The following is a 7,500-nucleotide window of genomic DNA, read 5'->3' as shown; positions in this document are numbered from 1 at the left end:
GAAAGTACCATAGATATATTTATATATGATCTAAATGTGTATAGGTAACGTTATACTCCTACAAGTATTTCAATGGTTTACTTATGGAATGCATGAAGAGAATCTAGTGTTGGTTTCTGGAAAGAAAGGGCAACGAGCAGCAGGCTATGCCTAAGGGGGCTTTCAGCGATTGACTTCACTTATCCTCCTACGATGTGTGTGTGTGTCTGTGTGTGTATGTGTGTGTGTGTGTGTGTGTGTGTGTGTGTGTGTGTGTGTGTGTGTGTGTTGTGTCTGTGTGTCAGAGAGAGAGAGAGAGCGAGAGAGAGAGAGAATGGGGGGACAACTGAGAGAATCCACTGTATACTTTTGAGATCCAGCATTGCATTTAGTGTATGTGTTTGCGTGTGTCATTTTTTTTTTTTTTTTTTTTTTTTTTTTTTAGTGAGCTTTCATGTTTGCCTTTGGAAATCTAGCGGGAATGGGATGGGCAAGGGTGTGTGTTGGGGGGTGGGGGCAGGGTAGGGGTGGGGGTGGGGGGGGGGGGGGGTTGCACCTAGACCTGCTGCTTTTATCCAAATTCTTTGTTCTGAGCCATGCAAGAGACTCCTCGCTCTACGTTTAACTATAGTGCAAACTGGAAATCATTTTCAACAGAATTATTATTATTATTATTATGACAATTATTATTATTATTATTATTATTATATTATTACTTTAACATATTTTCTCTCTGAGGTGTTCTGCAGTTTCTGTATTTATTGTAACTGCTGTTTTCCCTTTTTGAAAACTTGACATTTTTCTTCTTATTTTTAAACTGTGTATGAATGGAGGTGTGAGTGTGTGTGTGTGTGTGTGTGTGTGTGTGTGTGTGTGTGTGTGGGTGGGTGAGTGTGTATTGTATGTTGGTGTGTGCGTGTGTATTTTTGTGTGTGTGTGCCCTGTATCTGTTCTGACACACACACACACTGGTTACACTTCTCTGAAAGCCTCACTGTGACTCTCACTAGCCTGATTTGTGCCTCTTTATAGAACATTAAAAAAAAAAACTACAAAACCCAAAACCACCTTGTCACTGAGGTTTGCTTTTGAGCTTCCATCTCAATGGGAACCATGGTGTTCTATCAGCAACAAGTAGGTGTAATATTCGCTTCATTTTTATGGGTCAGGGAAATCGTTCCCCGAAAAGCTATTGTTTAGTCTGGTCACCACTGAAGAGTGTCCATCCGGGAAAAGAGGGGAAAGAAGGACGATTATTTGCCTTATAAAAACAAAGTGGCAGATTTATTTCAGAGCTTCATAACTTCTTGCGCTAACATGAAAAATGATCTCCTTCATAAGCCTTTTAGTATGGCCGCTTTACAATAACAAAAAAACGCATTACATATATCCCAATTTTACAGTGAGGAATCTCACGTTAACCACTACCAATGGCTTCCTTTTTATATATATAAAAATTGGTTCAAACTAAATGATAACTACTACCATGATAAGATAACTAATTAAATGAACTATTACCTGAAGACTCCTCATGATAAATGGCTTACCCTTGTTGGAGTGCACCTGCTTAACATGCATGGCTTCTCACCTGTCCTAGTAAGTACACACTGAGCCCCATTAGAAGTCAGGTTGTCTGTGTGTTTCCTGTTCTGTGAAGAGGCGTAATTAACAAGCACGGGATACACTTCTGAGAATCTCTGTTTGTACCTGTCGGATATGTTGACCCGAAGTGTGTGCATAGCAACAGCATTCTGTCTCTGCTATGCTGGCATCTTCAGCCTGCCATGGGTGAGTCAGCAAGGATAACTGTCTGTGAGGACTTGAATTTTCTCCATAATTATCTCTAAATAGGGGACTTCTGGCGACAAAGTGTCTCTTAAAGGGGCGTGTGTGTGTGGGGGGGGGGGGGGGGCACACCATATCTGGGTATGATGCATTATATGATTATTGCTAATGATGTTGAAATGCGGTTATCAGGATATCTCCAATTAAAACAAACTGTGTCTATTTGCGCCATAAATAACTCCATTCATGGTTCTGTCGTTGACATTATCCAGTGCGCACAGAAATGAGTATTGAACTGTACGGCTGGAATTTATGTAGCGGAAACCGAAAAAACAAAAAATCTTTTTATTGGCGCAACAAGACAGCATTATGCCCTAATGTATTCCTTCACTCATCCTTAATTGCTCCCTCCATCACTTTCTCTCCCTTCATCTTCTTTCCCCCCCCCCTCCTGCTTAATCCAACTATCATCAACTATCACAGTCTTCCTGGAATAAGGCTGGGAATCTGGCAAGGAGCGGTGGGTCTGGTGATCTATTGCTCACGCCACCCTCACCAGAAAGGTTTGTTCTGTGTCCCCATCACTGCTTCGATCCCCTGAGTCGGTGTGATGGATCGTCGAAATAGCTGGCCTGCACATCTGAAGACCACGTGAAGCTTTGGCTCCAGCCTGCTGGCCGGCGTGCGTAGGCCTTTCCTCGGCCAGGTATCCCTCTCAGGTGCCCACTCTGAAAAAATAACAAGTACGAGGGCTTCCTGACGTTTCCCGACATCCTCCTGTTTTTATATACAGTATTTGAACGCAGTCATCATACAGAACAGAACATCCCATTTTCGGACATGATCTGTGCTTTCAACCCCCATCATCCCTGAAGAACAAACTTATGTAAACTGTTTGGAAATAGCCAGAGGTCCAGACCCCAAGAAATACTGGAAATTGTGATGTGCAGTCATTTTTCATCTCGTAATATTACTATTTACATTGGGTTAGCTTCGTTGCCTGTTATCTTTCCACACTTTTTTTCAGTGACAGACCAACAGAAACTGTGATGTCAGACATGGCCGCATGACAGATTCAGGTGTTTAGATTTGGTATGATTAATTGTGAGATAGAGAGAAGGAGAGAGAGAGTGTGTGTGTGTGTGTGTGTGTGTGTGTGTGGCAAAAGCGTAGAGGTTACGGAGTGCAATAGCCAGAAATTTGGGTTCAATTCCGGGCAAGGCACTTAACCCCAATTTGCTCTGTGGGGACAGGGCCTTTGTATTGTATAATGTATATGTTGGTTGGTGTATGAGTATGTGCACATTTAAATCGATTATTTTTCTGCATCACGGCAGATTTATTCTGCCTGATTCCTCAGTGTTGTCCCTCACACTGTCTCAGCCTCTTCTTCACACTCTCTCTCCTGCACAGACGTGCGCTCTTTCACATCTGACAAAGGAGGTGACTTCTATGGAGTGCCTGAATGATGTGATATCATCTCCTGTATGTGTGTACGTGTGTGTGTGTGTGTGTGTGAGTGAGTAATATTATGCATCTATATATGTACTTCTCAGGAAGTGTATAGTACAGTTGTCCAGTTCAAGAAGTAGAGTCTGAATGGGGGGAGGGGTCATGAATGAAGAAGTTTGCCTAAATATTGTATGTGTGTGTGTCATGTGATGACAACTCTGAATGCACAATGTTAATATTCATGCAAACATCTTCATTCATGGGCTTTCCCCTTCCATTCAGTCTCTACTTCCTGATCTGAACTGTCAGTGTATTGTTGGAACAGATTAGTTTGTTACTGGAAGAAAACAGCAAAACAGCAACAAAATAGTAGGTTTGGGTCAGAGGTTTAGCGTAAAAACCCACGGCCCGGATAGGAAGAATCGGAGGAAATGTCTGAAGCGATCTTCCTCTCCCCATGAGTGCACTGCCGGTGGCATCCGCTCTGGAAGTTAATCAGACCTGTCGGATGCACCAGGATTACTGTTTGGGCCCTTGAAAAACGACTTGTCTTATAAAAAGGTCTTTTCTCATCAATGTTGAAAGACAATAATAGGTTTCTTGTGAACTTGTGAAGTGTTAATATTAGCTTGCAGTGGTTCTCAAAAACTGTGGAACTTCCTTACTTGGGCATGGAATCTCTGAGATGTTTTTTTTTTGTTTTCATATAAAGACAACAAAGTCAGTTCAAATTATGTCAAAAAGAAATATATATAAATCTTTAACCACGTGATCACTGATGTTAAATTGAAACTAGTTTTTAGCTTCTTTTTAAAATGTTTTTTTTAAAAAAAACAACAACAACAATGCAAAACAGTATGTACAATGTAAATGAGAGTGGCGCTCTAACTTATACCCCGGTGGCATCCAATGACAAGAACAGGTCAAGGGTCACACATGAATTACAACACAGGGAAATAAAATACAATATAATGATATAAGTGTATCTCCATACACTACAGTTCTCAAACATTTCCCATCACTCCCCACTTTGCAGGTGGGGGATTTTCTAGCCCCACTGGACCCCATCATCTCAGCAAAATAATGTTAAAATGTTATTTTTGCATTTCGGTTCCACATTATTATTCCACTGGATCAGATATTATTTTAATTCATATGTCTGTTTATGACTCCAAGATGTGTGTGTGGCTGTTTGAATCTATGATCCTACTTATCAAAAAAGAGAGGCATTATGAACGATTAATCGCACCCCACCTGTCATGTCTCTGTTCTCCACTAGTGGGGCCTGCCTCACACTTTGAGAAGCACTGGTGTGGCAGTTAGAGAACTCAGTCATAAGTTGCCTCTCATGCAACGTTTATACGTCCTCCCTCGCTCCTCGGGCCTCGATCCTCACTGGTGTACATAAAGAATGATGGGGCGGCAACAATGGGGTAGTCTATCCCTTTGTCTATCTTTCTTTATGTAGATCAGTGAGTATCGAGGCCCGAGGAGCGAGGGAGGACGTATAAACGCTGAATGAAAGGCACCCATAGTGATATGTTCCACTCTGTCAGGACGCCTATAGACCCAGTTCATGTCGCATGTGGCCCTGTGTGCTGACTTGTAACGTATGCTCATTAAGTTAGATGAGCTATAATTTCAAGATAAGCTCAATGAAAATATATTTTACCTTTCAGTTTGTCCCTCATCCTTTTTGTACGCAATTAAGTGTACTGGTATTTCTCTCTCTCTCTCTATCTTTCTATCTTTCTCTCTCTCTCACACACACACACACACCTCTGAAGCCTCCACTAAAGAACAAAGGCTGCATTCCCACGACAGTGCCCCCTTCTACGCATGCGCACACACACACCAAGCTAAATCTCGCTAATGCTAGCACATTATCGACTGTGCCAACAGAGCAAAACCCAACAATAACGGAGGTATTTTACACAATCTCACCACTAGTCCGCTCTGGGGCCCTCCTCGCTTCGCTTCTTTTTGTCTTCACAGACCTGGGAACAGTGGGCCAGGCCGCCGGGGGGGCCTCTACGCTAAGCAGAAGAGGCAGGCAGGGCTTTTGATTGGTGGGATGACGCTCGGACGTTGTGGCTTCCGTCCAATGTTTGGTCAGAGGCCCGATGTTCCGCGAGCGAGCGCCGTAGGGTTTGGGGCCGGGCCGTGCGTTGGTTTTAGGGATTTTTCGGGTCTTTGCGGAGGAGCCTCGTTCCGTCACGTAACTACAGTATGTGGAATGGATGAGATTTTTTTGGGAGGGGGGAAGGGGGCGGATGATGAAGAGAGTGAACTCTTTGAACCTCAGGCAGCCAGTGAGGATGTGGAGTGTCGAAATGCTGAATGGGAAAAGGGGGAGAGATGGGCTCCGAATAAGTCCTTCCTCGTCGCCTGCTATTGTTCAACACTTTATTGATGGGTGACAGGAAGTATACTACAGTTTATGGGACGATATTACTCAGAAATGAGTAAAGGCTCTACAGTAGGTGTGTGTGTGTGTGTGTGTGTGTGTGTGTGTGTGTGGGTGTGTGTGTGTGTGGGTGGGTGGGTGGGTGCATGTGTGTGGGTGCGTGTGTCTGTGTGTGTGTGTCTGTGTGTGTGTGGGGGCGTGTGTCTGTGTGTGGGTGCGTGAGTGTGTTGCGTTAGTGATTTCTGTTTGTGAACCTAGGCACGTGCGATTCAAAATGGGTCCCAGGAACTATTTTTTAGGTGTCATTTGGTTGAGGTGAGGCGAGAACAAGTCGACATGATTATTGCCATTTTAAATATGGCCCTGGAGTCTAGCAGATACAACAAAATGTGGCTTCGTCACCACTTTTGATGATCTGTTATGTAACTCTTATAATGTCTTTTTCTCTTCTACGCAGAGCGCACATTTTGTTGTAAAACGATTCAGGAGTCAATGACATCCTCTGGAGCATCATACAAAAGCAGAACGTGATGCTACTGTGTACTGTTCCTGTTCATGTCTCGGTAAATACCTGTGTCAAGTGATTTAACTCTCTAGCGCCATGAGACCAGTCACGTTATTTTTTTTTGTGATTAACTTTTAATTGAAAGTTTCACAACATGCAAAACTACACACAAACATTGACACGTCACAGTAAAAGCAAAAGTCAAAACCAAGGGAAACAACTGAGAAGATGGGCCCAGACATCATGTTTTGGCGCACTATAAGTGCAATTAAGTTGAAATTGAAATTGAAATTAAAGTGCTCAAATGATGCCTTTCTGTGTTATTCCGTGTAAAGGTGCAATCTAGGCACTGTATGCAGGATGGGACCTGCATTGCTCCTTTTATTTGTAATAATTATTGTTTACCCCCCACCTTTCCAAGTGTTCATATTTCTGCATATATACGCCGTAAACAGAGAGCTACCAGTCCTCTGCTTTGAAAATGATACCACTCAGTCTGAATTGAGGACCGTTACCAAACGTGACCCAGTATCGTTGTGAGTGTATGTGGTTTGTTGACATACATAAAAGCCACTCACCGCTGACATTTCATCATTGACCCAGCAAGTGTGTGTGCAGCTTGATCATCTCTATAGGCTAGCTGGAATGTGAGAGAAATGTTTGATTTGTTTACCACCTGTTACCCTGCCAACCAAAACTAACAAGCCACCCTCCCATTTCTGTGTTGTATGTTGTGTGCGTGTGTGTGTGTGTGTGTGTGTGTGTGTGTGTGTGTGTGTGTTGTCAGTGGTCAGTGTCCTCATCTGGGCCAGGGCCACCTGGACTGACACGCCGGTTGTTTTGACGCACATCCCCCTCTTCTGAACTCTATTTTGCTAACTCCAGTGGCTATTTCGGGAGAGAAATGCCTCAAACGTCTTCCTTCCTCCTCCGATCAGAAAGAGAGAGAGAGAGAGGGAGATGGAGATGGAAAGAGAGGGAGATTCATGCAGAGATAAACACTGTGTATGTGTGTGTGTGTGTGTGTGTGTGTGTGTGTGTGTGTTTATGGCTTATGTCCGTGTGTGTGTGTGTGTGAGTGTGTGTGTGCATGTATCTCTGGTGTCAGAGATTAAGCCATGCAGTAGCCCGAGCTAATTGAACTGCGTGCGTGTGTATGTGTGTGTGTGTGTGTGTGTGTGTGCATGTATCTCTGGTGTCAGAGGTTAAACCTTACAGTAGCCCGAGCTACTTGAACTGTGTGTGTGCGAGAGTGTGCGTGTGTGTGTGTGTGTGTGTGTGTTTACATGAGGGAAGAGCCGTGTTGCTCTTTTAAAGGCGGAGGGAAAACGGCATCTTTTGATGCGGCGCGGTGTGGTGTGTGTGTGGCGGT

The sequence above is a fragment of the Sardina pilchardus genome, chromosome 22 (assembly GCF_963854185.1).
Source record: "Sardina pilchardus chromosome 22, fSarPil1.1, whole genome shotgun sequence".
Taxonomy (NCBI): Eukaryota; Metazoa; Chordata; class Actinopteri; order Clupeiformes; family Clupeidae; genus Sardina; species Sardina pilchardus.
Note: the sequence above shows the minus strand (reverse complement) of the source record.